The sequence below is a fragment of the Rattus norvegicus genome, chromosome 9 (assembly GCF_021556685.1).
Source record: "Rattus norvegicus strain SHRSP/BbbUtx chromosome 9, alternate assembly SHRSP_T2T, whole genome shotgun sequence".
In the NCBI taxonomy this organism is placed as follows: Eukaryota; Metazoa; Chordata; class Mammalia; order Rodentia; family Muridae; genus Rattus; species Rattus norvegicus.
This window is the reverse complement of record NC_141542.1, coordinates 32612694-32630120: the sequence shown is the minus strand read 5'-3', so window position 1 is coordinate 32630120 and position 17427 is coordinate 32612694. Positions and strand designations below refer to the sequence as shown.

The following is a 17427-nucleotide window of genomic DNA, read 5'->3' as shown; positions in this document are numbered from 1 at the left end:
GGTTGTTTCTGCAGAATAAACACGCTTTGTTTTTTCATACCGAGTCTGGGATATTGGTGACCCTTACAGTTATTGAAGCTGAGGCTTTCTGCCTAGAAAATGATAGTTCTGACTTCAAACCGAACTTCTTCTTTGAAAAGTGATTTGCGTAGTAGGAGGTACAAATCAGTGAGACAGACTGCCCTTAGAGCTCCACAAAGGGAATGGAATGTGTGTGTGTGTGGGGGGGCTCCATTATTCAAAGGATGCCTTTATGTATTAGACATCTTTTATTTTTTTTTTCCCTAAAGATTGCTTCAGTACCCTTGGCCCCAAACTTGAAACACAGGGAGTTTGCACACAAAGAATCTGAGGCCTAGAAGGCTCAGGCACATCCAGGTCACCTCTCTCTCCATGGCTTCTTCACAGTACTCAGACAGCTGACTACACTCAGAGCTTGGCAGCATCATTGTCAGAACCCTGATCTCAAGGAGCCTCCAAGGTTCCCACATCTTAAGCCAACAAGCTGAAACTCAGCTGTGCTTTGCAGTCCCTAAAACTTTTGTGCCTGTCTATATCTATCCTTCAGGAACCTTTGCAAAGCCTTCTGGGTAGTAGGACCTTGGTTCCCTTAGACTTGAGAAGGGCCTATGCTAGAGCTAGGGTTTCAGCCTTGTGCCTGTCAGCTCAAGCAGGATCTGCATGCTCCAACACCTTGCTCAACCAAGTTAGGAGGTCCATAGGGTCACATTTCTTAAATTCAGACTGTATTTTCTATGAGGGACCATCTGGAGAGATACAATCATGGTTCTCCCTTGACCTAGACTGGATGCCGTGTAACCTGGGTGGGATGTCCACAGCCTGCTTACAGAGGGTTGTGGATAACTGTCTTGGTTATCTCATACTTCTACTTGCCTGGATTGAGGCATTCTATTGCCTGCATTGCCTGTATTTTCTGACATGTCTTCTGGACCAATCGAAGGCCTTAGTCTGTGCATGTGTGTGCCTACATACGATTGTGCATGCGTTTGTGAGCATGCGTGCGTGCGTGTCTGCCTGTCTGTCTGTCTTATGTCTGTGTCTACTTCAGCTGTGGTTCTTCAGATACCTCTGACCTTGTGTTTTAAGACAGCGTCTCCCACTGGCCCAGAGCTATGCAGACTGTGCTGACTCAGCAGCAAACCCTAGGGATCCACCTGTCTCTGTCTCCCTAGAGCCGGAATCCCCTCTCATCACCATGGCTCTACTTGTTTCTTTGATTGTTGTTGTTGTTGTTACGTGGGTCCTAGGAGATTGAACTCAGATTCTAATGCTTGTAAAACAAGCACTTTACCAGCTGAGCAATCACCCTAGCCCTAGGAAGTCCCTTTGAGAGAAACTGACAACAAAGATTTCTGACCTCTCATAGTGCGTGTGAAGAAAGTCTGATGGGGGTATTAATATATTTGACAAAGTGAGACATTACAAAAAAAAAAAAAAGTAATTCTGACTGTGTTAAATGGCCTGAGAATAACACAAGTGCTTTGAGACCTGCATTTTGGAATCAGTTGGAAGTCTCATTTGTCTCATTAAAGCCACCCCCCTTCCCCACCCCCAAGCATTCTGTCCCATAAAGGCCAACCTAGCTGGATACCATCCATGATGGACTCTTATGCCAGTGATGTCCAGCTGGATTGGGAAGGGAGATGAAGAATGGGGTTAGAAAACTTACTCCCTAGGGAGGCCTGCCAGCCTGGCTGTGAAGGTCACAGCCCTGTCAGGTGGTTTTCTCCGTAGAGCAACGCTGGCCAAGTCCAAGCCATTGCTTTCTGCACTTGCTCCTTCAGGCACAGCATAGCTGATTGGGGCTCTCAGTGCTGCTTGGTGAAGAGCAATGTACCATGCTCCCGTGGGTTGTGCTCCCTGAATTCTGTTTCTCCTTTTGTCAACAGCCCTTTTATTAACACTCACCAGCTAATCCACGTGGCTTCCAGCCAGGGTCTGAATAACAACAGAAAAGCCAACTCCTACCAGCAAAGGAGATGACTTGAAATCCAGAGGGGCTGAATGTAAACTGAGCTGACATGGGAGGCTGCCAGGGGAAGGTGAATGGGGCCAGATGCTGCAAGGACATGACTGCCTCATCAGCATGACTAGACTGTATTTCCCCCAGTGTGTAGTAGGAAAAGTTGAGAGTTTCAGAATGAGGAAGTTGAATCTTTATAGATCTCTCAGTACATTCTTTTTTGTAGAAGTAACTTTTCCACAGTAACCAAGTCTATTCTGGGTTCAATCAGGACACCCAGGGATGAGAGAGAATTAGAAGAAAATAACCCACACGTTCTGTCTCATAAGATTCATTCCTGGGTATGCACAAGGAAGAAAGAACTATAAATATGCACGAAAATTCGGCTGCAAGGTTGTTCACTGAAGTGCCATTTCAAATTGTATCATAAACAACCCAAGTTTTCACTAACAAGAGAGAGCTCTATAGCCTTTAAAACTGTTATTGTAGATGTGGCTACACTGGCTTGGAAGGAAAACAGAGTCACACTGCTAAATGAAAACCGTACCCAATGAATGCAATAAACAGCTTTAATGTTTATGATAATACTCATTTACATGCGTAGAGTAAAAAGAAAATCTTACTCTGCATTCACTTTAGCAATAAATACCATTTTCCCATGAGCATGTGTACAATAACTATTTTGAGAATATGAAGGGTGTAGCTTTCGAGCTCTTAATTAGCATGATGGAGTGAATGAATGATATCCTGAATGTACAATCAAATAAGTCACAACTAGACAATCAAATGACTCAAGAAGATAATCAGATACCTCACAACCAGGTGAAGGAGGCAGGTGACTCAGTCACAATAACACTGAGACGCCCAGGAGGCTTGGACTTGACAGGATACTTGACAGAAAACATCTGTGTTGAATAGGCAGGGGTGTTCTCAAGGTTCCACCCCAGAGGACAGTTCTGCAGTCTTTGCACACAGCCCCCTACAGGAAGCATACGAATGGGTTGGACACTCCCAGCTCTGGATCTCCTAAGTGAACGGAGAAAATGAAATCTGCGAAAGCTGTTGAGTTACCTTCAGTAAGATATAAAAGCCAATGCTGGCACTGGATAACCAACCTTGGACCAGGAGATTCCTCGTCATTATTTTAGAAATTCAGAGGAGTTACCATTCTGGACTTCTCGTCCCCTGGAATTGCTTTACCTTTCAACTCATGGACCTCAGGTTCCATTCTCTTATGTGTTGTTCTATTAACTGCTTCTGTCATTCTGTCCGGGGGGTGTTCTCCTAATCCACCTATGACATCAGAACCTCTCATTCACCTCTCTAGGAATTAGCTCTCCTATGTACTTTCTGGATACGCATACCTTACAGATGTCTAAGTAGCTAACGTCTATCGAGCACTCACTTTGCTTGCCAAACACTTTTCAAAACATTTATATACATCATTCTGTTTATCTCTGTATTTATTTGTTTACTGAGGCAGAGTCTCAGTCACATGACTCAGACCTCTCAGACCTAGACGGGCCTTGCCTTGTATCCAAAGTTGATCTCGAACCCTTGACCCTTCTCTATCCACACTCCAACTGCTGGGATTAGTTGTACACATTCACCATTGACCGGATCGTCTCTTTTAAGTCTCATGGAAATCATCTCATGCAGGAGCTTCTATTGTATTCAGTTCGTAGGTTAGGTAACTGGGGGTTCAAAGACTGTCTGACGTGCCCAGGGCCTCAGAGGTAAACTCCATGCACTGAATGCAAGCCCACGCTTATCTGTTCTGTCTCTGTGTGTTTGTTTGTTTTCAAGACATGGTTTCTCTGTATAGCCCTGACTGTCCTGAAACTAACTCTATAGGCCAGGCTGACCTAGGACTCACAGAGATCCTCCTGCCTCTGCTTCCTGAGTGCTGGGATTAAAGGTGTGTACCACCACCACCCAGCTGCTCTGTGCTTTAAAAAAAAAAAAAAAAACCCTACATTTATGTGGAAAAAATATTGCACTGAATTGTTAAATATTTGTCTGATGAAATTGGGCTTGTAAAAGGGACCTAGATCTTAGCATAACTGCAAGATGGAAATATTATTTGGGCTATAAAATCAGCATGTAGACAACACCACCAGTCAAAACAAAAACAAAGACCTAATCCATCAGCCCTAGTTCTGGGAAAACCTCTAAAAGCACTAACCTTGCTTCTTGGCTTCGGTAGTTCCACTCTGGTTGACTGTTCTTGTTAACTGAAGTGTGTCAACCCAGAATATGGTTTTTGTGTTTAAAAGCTTGGCCTGAGAAAAGGTTCAGCACTACACTGGGGTTCTGAATACCCAGTGTAGTTACCAGCTGGCTAATAAAGACGTTTGTATTGTTTTAAATCCAAGCAGCCTTCTTTGGTGGATAGCCTACAACATTTCTGGAGGTTCCACTAAGATTCCAGAGACCAGACCTTGAGACACTGGGGGTGGGGAAAGTGTCTCTGAGTTCCTTGGAGCAAGGAAAAGTATGGTGGTCAGGGGACTCCTAGGAGATGTGCAGGGAACAATTGCTCCGTAATGCTTCAGAGGAACCTGACACCTCCACATCAGAAGGAAACAAATTAGAAAGTTGCCTTGGCTGTCACCTCCAGAGGTAAGTTGGGTTAAGGATCCTTCTGTTTAGACACATAGGAGACGTCAGACATGATTCAGTGTCTGGGAACCATGTGAGACAACACTAGATTCTCCCTACATGTGCAGGTGTGTGAGGTGTGGTGGCCATCCCTGGTGTTCTCTCTCTCTCTCTCTCTCTCTCTCTCTCTCTCTCTCTCTCCTCTCTCTCTCTCTCTCTCTCTCTCTCTCTGTGTGTGTGTGTATGTGTGTGTGTGTGGTGTATGTTTGTGTCTTCTATGTGTTTCTGTCAGTTCTTTCTCCCTGTATTGGCAAGTGTTTTCCTCTAGTATGAGAACCTTCTGGCTTAAGGCCTGTGGCCCCTCTTGTTGGGGACCTGTGTAAAAGTGGAGGGTTTCCTCTTGTCCGCGACCTCCCAGAATAACAACTCTGAGACTCAAATTATATTTATGAATATCCTTGGTCATAAGCTTTGGCTGTTTCCTGACCTGCTCATACATTAATCATCCTGTTACTCTAGGTTTCCTCTGTTCAGCTCCTAAGCTTCTGTACTTCTCTATGTTCCCGGGTGAATCACCTTCCAAACCCTGCTCTGAACCAGCATCCTGGCTCCTACTGGTCAGTCAGCTTTACTTGACAGGTGAAGCCTCCAAACAGACAGAAGAGATTCCTTCTACAGTCCTGAATCATTTTTTCTCTGCCAACTTGCCCAGAGAACACAGACACAGACAGACAGACACAGACAGACAGACAGACAGACAGACAGACAGACACACACACACACACACACACACACACACACACACACACACCACTACCTGTTCCAGGAGTGCTTGCTTGTTTTGTTGTTTGACTCCTACTCACAGCCTTGGTCCCTATGTGAGGGCGGAGAAGGGCTGGACCTCTCATCCAGAACCCATGCCATCTAAGCATCTAAGTGGAATGCACACACACACACACACACACACACACACACACACACACACAGAGAGAGAGAGAGAGAGAGAGAGAGAGAGAGAGAGAGAGAGAGAGAGAGAGAATAGTTCCCCCAAGTGAGTATTCCATCCACTCCTGGGCTGCTCTAAGTAGCCCAGAAAGGGGGGAAATTTCCTTGGGCTGAGGCCCCAAAAAGTAGAAAGTCCCATCCCTTCATTTTCCATGATGTATGTCTCTCTTTTAACCAGTGATCTACAGAGTTGGAAAACTAAGAGCCACCGTTCTCTGAAAAAAGTAAAATATAACAACAACACAATAATAATTAATAATAATAATTGTCCCTGGGCTGGGCAGGTGTTTACTGCCAAACAACACAGACTCAACAGAGCATATTTTCCCTTCCGTCCAACACTGACCAAGGAGATTTTAAACAATTTTTTTGCTAGGTCCTTTTTAGTAGAATTAAATTCTGCTGCTAAAATGATTTCCTTCATCACCCAATTGGCCTCAGATATTAGGGAAAAGCTATAAAAAGTCAGAAAAGTTTAAAGGTATTAAGTAGATCCCAGTTGTTGGAGGTAGATCAAAAGGTGCTTAATATAAAAAAAAAATCAGCCAAGAGACAAGATCTTTTGCATAAACGGAAGAGCACTGTCACATTTTTTGATGATCACAGTGAGACTTACAGGTACCCGGCAACATGTTGGCATCTTACATCTGTCAGAAGACTGTCTCCTAGATGAACGTTCCATCTCCAATCAAAGATCCAGTGGGACTGTCTCTCAGACTGACAACAAAGAGTCCTGGGGTATGGGCAGTAGTCAACTCCCCACCCCCTAGGACTGGCCCCACCCCAAGTTCCTATTCATCAGTTAAGCTACTCCCAACCAGATTAAATTATACCCAATGACTCTGGGAACAAAAGAGGGAAATTGCAGTTCATATTGCCTGGCTTAGAGAGACAGGCACCCTGGTAGCCTGCCAGCTACCCTGAAATACACCTCTCCTGCCTGTGAAGAAACCTGGGGCTTCTGATTTCCATAAATCTGATTCTTCCAGAGAAATAGGCACATGCTGTCCTGAACCTGAAAGATGCTGAAGACAATCTCCCATTGGCAGTGGTGAGCCAACTCATATTTGCTTGGAAACAGACAAGCTCAGAGGGAGGTTACAACAGTCAACTGACATGGGTCAGCTTGTCCCAGAGATTTAAAAATTCTCCAATCCTATTTGATTAGACAGTAAATGCTGATAGCCTTCTCCTCTGTGACAGGTTTTTCTAGAGAATATATTATAAGAGGGCCATGGAGGGACTTCTCGCAGAGGTATAGATCTTGGGCTGCAAAATGTCAGGGAAGAAAGCACAACTTGATACATCAGAGGCTACCTATCTTGGCTCCCAGCTGAGGGGAGGCAAAAGTATCCTCTCTCCATGTAGAACTGTTGCCAGCATCCTTCAGATGGCAACTGGAAAGGCTAAGAGACAGGCTCATGAGGTACAGAGGTATTGCTACCTCTGGAAACCAGAGTTTACCTCTACACACACACAAAGTGAGCACTGAGCCCCAGTATGGACTGAGACTAAGCCAAAGGCATCCGAGGCTTTAAAAACAGCTCCAACTTCAGCTCTAGCCCTAGCAGCTGCAGAGGTAGTGAAAGGGAAGGTTAGGAGAGCAGAGGAGGTTTCAGACCTGTTTAGAAATAGTTCTTTGGAGCATTTTTACTCTGCATTATCAGGATATCAGCAGTTCGGTTCACAGGAATCAGCAGGGCAACTCGATCCCTTCGCAAACATCACTCAGGAATCATCAACGGCAGGTCGAGCCCGAAGAAACCAAGAGGCTCTGCCAAAAGTCAGCGGAAGGGGCAAGAAGCTGTCAGAACACCACCAGAAGGTTTTTTTTGTTTTGTTTTGTTTTTTGTGCATTTCTATGGAGTCACCACAAATGATGAACAGCAAAGAATAGTAAGACATACCAAGACACTACATACATACATACATACATACATACATACATACACACATACATTGCAATACAATACAATACAACACAAAGCTCTGTCCACTGTCTGTTGGGTTATATCTATGCCCTCCCCAACCATCACATGTTCTCTCAAGCATCCACTCTAGCAAACCATCACACACCCTTTTCCACTCTACGTCCAGAAAAACACACCACGTCTGTTCTCAACAAAATGTCCTCCCACACGTCTGCTTAAGCAAAAGCATCCTCTCAGAAGACAGTTTCTGGAAAACATCACAGGACACAACTGAGTCTCCAAAGAAACCAGAAATTTCCACTTCATATTCATCTGGGGTCTACAAAGCTTTCTGAGCTGCTCAGGTCAAGGTATGTTATACCTAGACTGGATAGCCTAGTATGAATGTCTTAGCCAGATGCCAGGTTTGTGCTCGAATAAATCCAAAACAGAGAATACTTAGCCAGGAATGGGGTACAAAGGAAAGGTCAACTTGATCTGGCAAACTCTGGGAAAACTGATTTCACTGAGATCTAGTCAGCCAGGGGAAGATAAAAATACATAATAATTTTTATAGATAGCTTTTCTGGGTAGACAGAAGAGTTCCTCACATGGATTGAAACTACTAGAACACTCCTCCAGGAGCTGATTCCCTGGTTAAGTTTCTTCCTGGAAATGGGGGTCTCACAAAGGCCCAGCTTTCTTAGCTAAACATCTCAATTAATAGCTAAAGCGTCAGGCATAGACTTAAAACTTGGGATTATGAAACTAAGGCTTCCTTGAAAATTCCTTAAAAAATACTCTGGCCTTTGGGAAACAGGAAAAAGCTGGGGCATCAGACTCTATGCCACAGAAAGGGACCCTGAGGCTAGATTTACCAGAAGTTGTCCCACCCAGGTCTCCAGATCTTGGTTCCTAAACCACCCAGGTCTAGAGTCCAGGAAGCTAAGGATCTCCATCCCTATTTTCCATTCCTGACAAGGTCTATCGCTTAGTTAATTCTTCCCAGAAATCGGCCGGAACTACTGGTTATGCTTACACACTCCCTATCCACTGTGGTGCATAGAACTAGGAACTAACAGACTCCAGACCATCAGCCCATTGACTGACAAAACTCATTGTAACTGGGGCAGTCAAATTAACATGAGAAGAGTTACAAAGTGCTGAAACTTGTCTAATTTCCAAAGCCTTTAACCTGTACACTTCCCCTTATTCTCATGCCTGCTGTTCTGCCTTAGAGGCTATTTCACCTGGATAATAGAAATATTACCGACCTCCTGAGACTACTTTCTGGGCATATACTAATGGTTTGACTTAATGTGCCCTCTGATGCTGTCCAAACCAAGTAGACAGGCTGACAGGAACCTAAATGTATCAAAACAAGTTAGAATCCCTTGTAGGATTGGTCCTACAAAATTAGAGAGGTTTAGACATACTTCTCATGAGATAAAGGAAACTATGTCTGGCTTTGGGGGGGAAATGTTGTTTCTATGCTAATTGATCGGGATTAATTTAAAAAACCTTTTCATGGTCGAGGGGGAAAAAGACTCAAAAAGCCAGAGAGAGACAAAGACATTAACCAGATAATACCACTTGTCACCAGGGCTAACTACTCTGCTATCGGTTTTGGCTGGGTCTTTAATTCTCATTTCGGGTCAGTTACTGGTGGACCCCTGAACCTTAAACTATTGGCCAATTGTGTATCTGTTCAGTAGAATTAATGGTCCTCAATCACACCTCTTTAAAGTAGCATGAGTCAGTGGTTTGACTCTGTCACTAAGACCAGTGGGGAATGTAACAGGGCTCCAGCTGTTAGTAAAACTACTACCACGGAGGAAAGACCATTCAGGCCTTAAAACCAGCGTGTGGACCGCACCGCCTGCCAAAATGAAGACAAAGGCCGAGTAACCCATCAAAGTCCATAATTCGGGGAAAGTCTCTAAATGTACTAACCTTTACTTTTGACTTCAGTAGTTCTGCCTCTGGCTCACTGTTTTTTTCCCGAACTGAAGTACGTCAACCCAGAACATGGGTTTTGTGCTTAAAAGCTCACCCTGAGAAAGGTTCAGGGCTTCATTGGAATCCTGAACTCCCAAGCGTAGTTGACGTCCGGCTATTAAGAACTCTCTATTGGCTGAAACCCATGTCCCGGCAGTCTTTTCGGGTGGGTGCCCCACAACAAGCTTATGAAAGAATATCCACTTCTGACTTTTATTCTTCTACTTTGATCCGATTTGGGGGAAACGGGTATGACATCATTTTTACAAAAAGATTTATTCTTAGCATTTTCGTAACTCCTCCCAGATCCACACCCCCTTCCCTACCTATGAGGTTCTGCATTTCCCCGCCCCCATGGGTGAAGGTCATTTGTGCTGCCCGTATATTCACAGGCTTGTGAACTTTCACTGGAGCACGGTCCACCTATCAGCGCACAACATTGTGCTGACTGTCAGAAGCTACCAATTGCCCATAGCTCCTTATCTAGGGGTGGGACTTGCTGTCTATCCCGCCTCTCCGTACTGAGATTTGGTCAGGTTTGAGCTTTCAGAGAGCTTGCGTGTTCTGTCAACCGCTCTGGTTTAATGTGCGCAGTTGCCCTGTTGTGGCCAGGGCTGTGACACTGCCTCTTCATCATCTCCCTCCCAGTTTCTAAGCACAGGTGACCTTCCTCTTTCTTCATCCCCTCACTGGAGATGCCACTAGGAAAGGCACCTCACCACATGGCCTGACTCCGCCACTCTGAAGGGAGTTTAACTATCACCGGATCGATGTGGGACTCAGAAAGCGTCTCACGGATCCGGGAAGATTCCCATATTACTTCCGGGTTCTTACCCTCTTCATTTGCTCCCATTTGAGCTACAGCCATATCTTAACCTTGTTTGTTCCTTTCGTTTGGGTTTCGTTTAAACCCCGACGGGTGAACCTAGGACTGTTAATCCCAAGGACGGGAGGAGAAAGAACAAGGGCCCAAATCATCATGGCTAAATTCATTAAAGCAAGGTTTGGTTTTTGGTTTTTTTTTTTTTGTTGTTGTTTTTGTTTTTTTTTAAATTCATGTATAGAGGCTGCCTCCTCCTAAGGTGGGGTTGCAGAGGTCAGACTTGGAAGTGGGAAAGACAAGGCTTTTTAAAGGTCAGAGGTAAGGAGTTTCCAAATCGGGGATTTTGGTGTGCAAAATAGGCTAGGTTACTGCAGTGGAACAGAAGCACAACAAGTTGGTCCCTCCTGAAACAAAGACAGGGTTGCAAGGTGGACACAAGAAGGTAGTCATTGTTAGGTGAACCCCTGTTCCACCCCACCCCCCTACCGCCCTGCCCCCCACAAACCAGGAAACCCTGTGTGCACTCCTTCCCTCACCCCCTCCCTCATGGAGAAAACTGTCTAACACATCATCCTCCCTCCTCTCCCATTTCTGGCAACCCACACAATAGTGACCACCCTGGGGCTCAGCTTTTGACCATGAACAGGCACCACCCCAGCTCCTAGCTGACACATCATCACTCCTCACCTAAGCTCTATGAAACCCCTTTGCTTTAACCCAGGTTTTCAACTCCTCTGAATGTCTCCTGTGAGATCAGTGAGCCAGCCTGGGAGCTGCCTCTCAATAACCCTGCTTTTATAGTCTTGATTCACCTCCGACTGGCATATTGAGTTGGCAGAGAAATCTATTAGTCATAACAACAGGCAGTCATAACAAGGCTGTTGTAGGTGGTCACATAACCTTTTGAAACATAGGTAGGGTTGCCTGATGGTTATAAGTAAACTTTTTGAAACAAAGGCATGGTTCATTTCTGGAGCAGGCATTACAGAACCATCTGCAGTTAAAGTTACACTAGACCCGATAGGTGGGGTGGGGTCGGGTGGGGTAGGGTGGGGAGCAATTCCACGATGTTCTGATTAAGCAAACTTTATTTAGACTGGCCAGTCAGTGGCTTCTCCCCAAACCAGGATTTCAGAGAGCAGACACTCACCAGCCTTTGAAGCCCCTATTCTGGGGATAGTTAGATATTAGTACCTAGACGGAAGGGCAGGGGACTCAGGGCTCAAGGGTTTCTGTGGGGTAAAATGTGATTAAAAAAAAAAAAAAACAGCTGCCAGGATAATAGGCTGTTAAAAAGAAGGCAATAAAAAGAACTGCAAGAATCTATCAAGTGGAAGGAGAGTCACCGGAGTATCTGGGAAGGCATATTTTCTAAGGCAAAAGGGCAATCATATGTCACTGGTTCAGGAGTTTAGCAAGGCAAAGGAATGAACAGGAATGAACATACATCGTGGGGTTACAAGTTCAGTGTAGACAGAAAAACATGGTTTGCAGGATACATTGGGCATAGGAACAGACACTTCTGGTAGGAAGTGGGGAGTTAATAACAATGTATAACAATGTAGTTCCTGTTCCGGCTTCACAGGTACAGGTGGAGCATAGCCCAGGCTTTGAGAAACAGATTTAATCGTAACAGGAATGAACCTAGTCTGTCTTCACTACCAGAAGACTTTTAAGCCTAAAATGGAGGCAGGCTGGTTTTTTAGGACCTCACACATACTAGTAAGTGCCCTACCACTGAACAGTATCTGCAGGACCCCATAAATACCCTACAAGTGGTTCTCACTTATTATGTTTGTATCTGAAGGGGCTCTGGTAGATTTAAATATGGCAACCATGTCTCTGGTAGCCCTTGCCCTTCTCTCCCATCCCCTCTGCCTGGCTGAACTCTCAAGCTGGCCACCTAGGTCCATTTCCTTATTTGGCTGTTTCTTCCTCTCAAGAATGACTACCAAGCTTCAGCTATCAAAGTACTGAAGTCCAGCAATCAAAAACCTCCATTTGGCTCACCTAATTAACGGGCCTATTAAAATTATACACCTCATCCTAACATGGGGGTTTCTCTTTTCCCTTTATAAACTGCCATTTTCCTATGGTCCATACCTGTCTCTTTATCTAGAGGCAGTCCTTTGTCCCTCTGAGGACAAATATACCTTCCCACTCTCCCTTGCTCCTATTCTCCTCTCTTCCTTATTTATCTTCCCTTCTACCTTGTCCTCTGTGTGTGTGTGTGTGTATGTATATATATATATATGTATATATATATGTATATATATATATATATATATATATATATATATATATATGACTTAGGGAGAACTAAACCTAACCAAAAATAATCAGAACTATAATACTGTTATACAACATATAAATTTCAACCTAATTTCCCTAAAGTTTCTAAATAGCTTTAGCTGAAGGTGTTTAAAAATTATTGGAAGACAGGTTTGAGGAGAAAACAGGGCTGTGTGAAACCCTTTCTGGGGAAATACAAGACACGTGTTAATGCACCCCAGAAGAGGAACTCAGACTGACTGACCCATAGAACAATTTCCCCAGTGTCTAACTTGGTGAACCAGTGAGTTTGTATTGGGGATCCTAATAGAAGTATGGGGTGACGGGTTACTCGTAGGAGCAGGAAGGAGCAACTACATCCTTGCCACACAACACCACAACACCACAACACCGTGACGGGTTACTCGTAGGAGCAGGAAGGAGCAACTACATCCTTGCCACACAACACCACAACACCACAACACCGTGGGTGAGAGCGATGACTCATTAAAGCTGCAACCCTGGAGCTCTCCGCATATTTGCATGCACCCTAGCAAGCAAATCTCTCGGTTGTTCTTCAGTCCTTAGAGTCCCCAATCCCCTCCCCCACCCGGCTGTTTATACTTTTTATATCTCTGGGAAGGAGCCCTCAAGAATCTTCCAAATTTCTGCTCCTCTATTAAACTTTTCACACCTCCACAACCACGCCCTTGGAGGGAATGTTCGCATTTGCATAGAAATGCTTTTACAACAAGCATTAATAACCCAGTCAGACTGAGCTATAAGATGGACTGCTTTTTTTTTTTTTTTTTTTTTTTTTTGGTTCTTTTTTTTTCGGAGCTGGGGACCGAACCCAGGGCCTTGCGCTTCCTAGGCAAGCGCTCTACCACTGAGCTAAATCCCCAACCCCTGGACTGCTCTTCAATTACTATATTCCTCAAAATCAGCAAAGTAAGAGGGCTGGGTAGGGGCATGCCTTCTAGTCTGGAGCATAGTCTCCTCAAGGAGTGAAGCGGGATTCTGAGCACAAAGTATCAAAATAAGAGCTACACAGAACTTTTTAGATGCTAGAAGGCGGTTCAGTGATTCAGGGAACTGCAGATTAGGAGACCAGGATGGCACTGGAAAGATGGGCTTGGGGGTGGGTCCAGCTCGTCGCGAACCTGGTGAGAATCGGGTGTCAGACTTGGAAACTAGGAGCCCATCACCGCACCAAACACAGTCAGGATTGACTCATACGCCTTTGAGGAGGTCCAAGTAGTGGCTGGCACTGGAGCTAGTGCGCGTGAGCCTGAGCGGCTGTCAGGAGGCCGGGCCACACGCTCCTCCCCTGTCCCTCCTGCACCGCAACCCGAGGAGGGGAGGGTCGAGCCTGAAGGTAGTTTTTAAGAAGCCGTATGCTCAACCCACCTCTGAGATACCCTACTCCCGGGGAAAAAGGACTCTCCGGAAGCCTTTGCTAGGAGTTGGCTCACGCTGGTGGCATTGGTGCACCCAGGGCTCAGGGTACCCAGGAGTCAGCGGAGTGAACAGGTAAGGAGCCCCAAGACAGGGAATGGCTTGAGCCGTGGTCTTGTGGCGCGGTCACTGGGCTGCTGCTGGGACGCGGGAGCGTGGTCCGCAGGGAGGGTGGGCTGGAACCTGTTTGGTTCAGGACTCACCTCTGAAGTCCCCAGAAACAGGGCTCGCACAAACACTTTCGCGGAGGTGACGGGTTGCTTCGAGAAAGCCACCCTAAGAATTCAGTAGTGAGAGGGAGAGGATGGCAGGTAAACCCAGTGCAGCAAGGAAATGTGTTGTTCTTAGCGGGCATCCCGGGACGCGCGTGCGCACACACTTCCTTAGAAGGAATATCCCAGATCGTCAGAAGTTTGGAAACAGTATTATAAAAATAAAGCAATGCCGCTCTTTCTTGGGGCATCCGACTGCGGGCCAGATGAAATGATGGTTATTCCACTTTTAAAGCTGGATTTTTACAAAGCCAAAACAAACAAACAAACAAAAACACCCCCCCCAAAAAAAAAACCCAAAAAGCAAAACACCAAAATATCAACAACCGAAACAACTGGAACATGGTCCAGTCTTGAGGGTTCCATTCTATCCCGTGGGAATCACTGCCAGGTCGTGGGAAGGGAGGGAGGGAGGGAGGGAGGGAGGGAGGGAGGGAGGGAGGGAGGGAGGGAGGGAGGGAGGGAGGGAGGAAGACAGAAAGGAAGACTGGCAGGCTCTTACTCGTACAGAGCTGTCACCTCCAAAGGGCGCGCAATCTGATTTGGGCGGCACACATTGCCAAATTACATTTGACCCAAATGAGATTGCAGAGCTGGGAGATTGGTATATTTGGAGGTGTGTGTGTGTGTGTGTGTGTGTGTGTGTGTGTGTGTGTGTGTGTGTGTGTGTGTTCCCTGAAGCAAGGAGGCTGGCAAGCAAATTTTGGAGTCACATTGAACTCCTAAATCAGGAGTCAAAACAAAGAGAAGGTCGGGACGATGCTGGAGAAGTGCCAGCAGTCAGGCAGATTGTTCTTACTGAGGGGACCTTAGTAGCCGCATAAAAGAGACAGCGTACTGACTTAGTGTCCTGGGAATGCCCCTTCATCTCCTTGCCACGGGGAATTGAGGCTTATTTTCCTTTCCTAGGCATTTGTACACAGAACTTGTCCCTCACCATGTACTAACACCATCCTTGAACTGGTTCCATGGACTGTCATCCCAAGCTGGCACTGACCTCAGTGACCCTGAGACTGAAGGTTCAACATACTGAGCCTCTGAGAGCTTGTGAGGAGGGAGTTTGATGAGGCTCGGCCACTCCTTAAGCAATTGAGGATTCCCCTGTGAGGTGTGAAGGACTGGCAGCTGGCCTTTCGTTTCCTCTCCATGTGCTCGCTAGTCAGGAAGAATACCTAGGGCTCTAACACATCCCCAGGCACCCCATCGGTAAATAAACAATTTAGCATTCTCTTTGAGATGGCCTCAGCTTATAGCATTAAGCAAAGGGCCAGTGGGATACTTGGAATGGGGGTCTTTGGAAAGGACTTCTTCAAGGGGTACTTTCTTGTTCTTCTGTGGAAAGTCAAATGTAGCCCAGGCTGGATTTGCTGTATAGCCGAGAATAACTTTGAGCTGCTGGCTTTGGTTTCTTATCTCCTGGATTGTGGGATCCCAGACCTGAGGAACTCTACCTGCTCTGTGAGGATGAACCCTGATATGCTAGGTCAACTAAACTAAGGCACATCCCAGTCGTTCGTATAATATACATACATACATACATACATACATACATACACACACATACATACATATATATTTATGCCTGTAAGTCTGTGTGTCTGGTCCTTGAGAGGGCAGAAGAGATGTTGGTGCTGGGAATCGAACTTAGGCCCTCTAGAAGAGCAGTGCTCTTAATCATAGAGCCATCTCTCAAGAAGCCCCGCCCCCAGCACTATAACTTAAGCGGGCCAGTTTTTCATGATTCACCATTACAAGCCTGACTGACCCACTGGCCCTAAAAAGCACAGAGATATTTCCATCAAGTAAAGCCGGGGTGAGGAAGTATTGGATAAAAAGAAGTTAAATGAGGGAACATGTGGTTCTAAATTACGTTGCTCCAGAGTTTTGAGGAAGCTCTGTGGTCTGATGGCATGGGAAGGAGGAAGGTTCCTACTTCGTTTGCTCAATCAAGTGTCAGCCACCCGTGGTCTGCAATCCGCACTACTGTGATAAATTTTATGAAAACACATAACATCATAATATAATACATAATTATAACATATATCACATCAATTATATTATATGCTATTATATAATGTATAATACTATAATTATAAATATATTATGTATAAATCAATATATGCAATATATCTTATATAATATATACTTATATTAAATATAATTAAATATAATAAGTAAACACATAATGTATTATATATATTATTTATCATAATCACACATCAGCTATTATCATATCATATATCATATGTTATATGCTATACATCATGTATTATATATCATATTTTGTATTTGTATATTATGTATTATATTATATATTATATATTGTATATTATATCATGATTTATAGTAACAGAACAGACTCACGTAGACTTGTAGAGCTTTTGTTTTTAAGTGAACTTAGTAGCTGAGGAGAGAAGTTACTATAAGAATACTCATTGGATTAATTTATAGCTGATTCTTAGTAAAAGCAGTGTTCATTTACTCCTTCATTCATCCATGTCAAGAACTTTGTTGCCGGATGTGGTGGTTCAGGCCTTTATTTGCAGTGTTAGGGAGACTGAAAAAGGGAGATCTCACCTGTTCAAGGCCAGCTTGGCCTATATAGTGAGTTTAAAGCTGACTTGAATTATGCAAAAAGGTCATGCCTCGATAAAAATAAACAAGGACTAAGATATGGCTCAGTGGTAGAGAACTTGAGCAATTTGTGCGAAAAAAAGCCTGGTTCGATCCTGAACTCTGAAACAGATAATAGGTAGATAGTATAAATAGGTGGATAGATAGATAATAAATAGATAGATAGATGATAGACAAATAGTAGATAGATGATAGATAAATAGTAGATAGATGATAGATAAATAGTAGATAGATGATAGATAGATGCTGTGCACCAGGGAGTGAACGTAGAGTAGTAAGTTAGATATACTCTCTAGTGTCAAAGAATTCTGGAGTCACGACATAAGCAAAAAAGCAAGGACTGATCAGGACGAGTCAGCCAATAATAAACATTTTGAAGACAAGCCAAGAGCTGTGGTGTAGTGCTATGAAATTAGGCTTAAATGTGTAGACAGGTCTCGGGCAACTATCAGGAGCCCAACTTCTTAGACT

At 44.6% G+C, this 17427-nt stretch overlaps 2 protein-coding genes across 6 annotated transcripts in view; one reads left to right on the top strand and one right to left on the bottom strand.

Moving 5' to 3' along the window:
* Positions 1–14686, bottom strand: part of Ankrd66 (ankyrin repeat domain 66) — a 37851-nt gene extending 23165 nt beyond the window's left edge. The window contains exon 1 of one of the 5 annotated variants that reach the window (XM_087567227.1): positions 14254–14686. The gene's annotated coding sequence lies outside the window, so the exon portion shown is untranslated. Of the gene's footprint in view, positions 1–9453; positions 9637–14253 lie in introns of those variants that run through there. The other 4 variants (XM_087567226.1, XM_087567224.1, XM_087567228.1 and 1 more) reach the window with 4 other exon arrangements.
* Pla2g7 (phospholipase A2 group VII) overlaps positions 13937–17427 on the top strand; it is a 42414-nt gene continuing 38923 nt past the window's right edge. Inside the window, 1 exon segment of the mRNA NM_001009353.1 lies at positions 13937–14125. The gene's annotated coding sequence lies outside the window, so the exon portion shown is untranslated.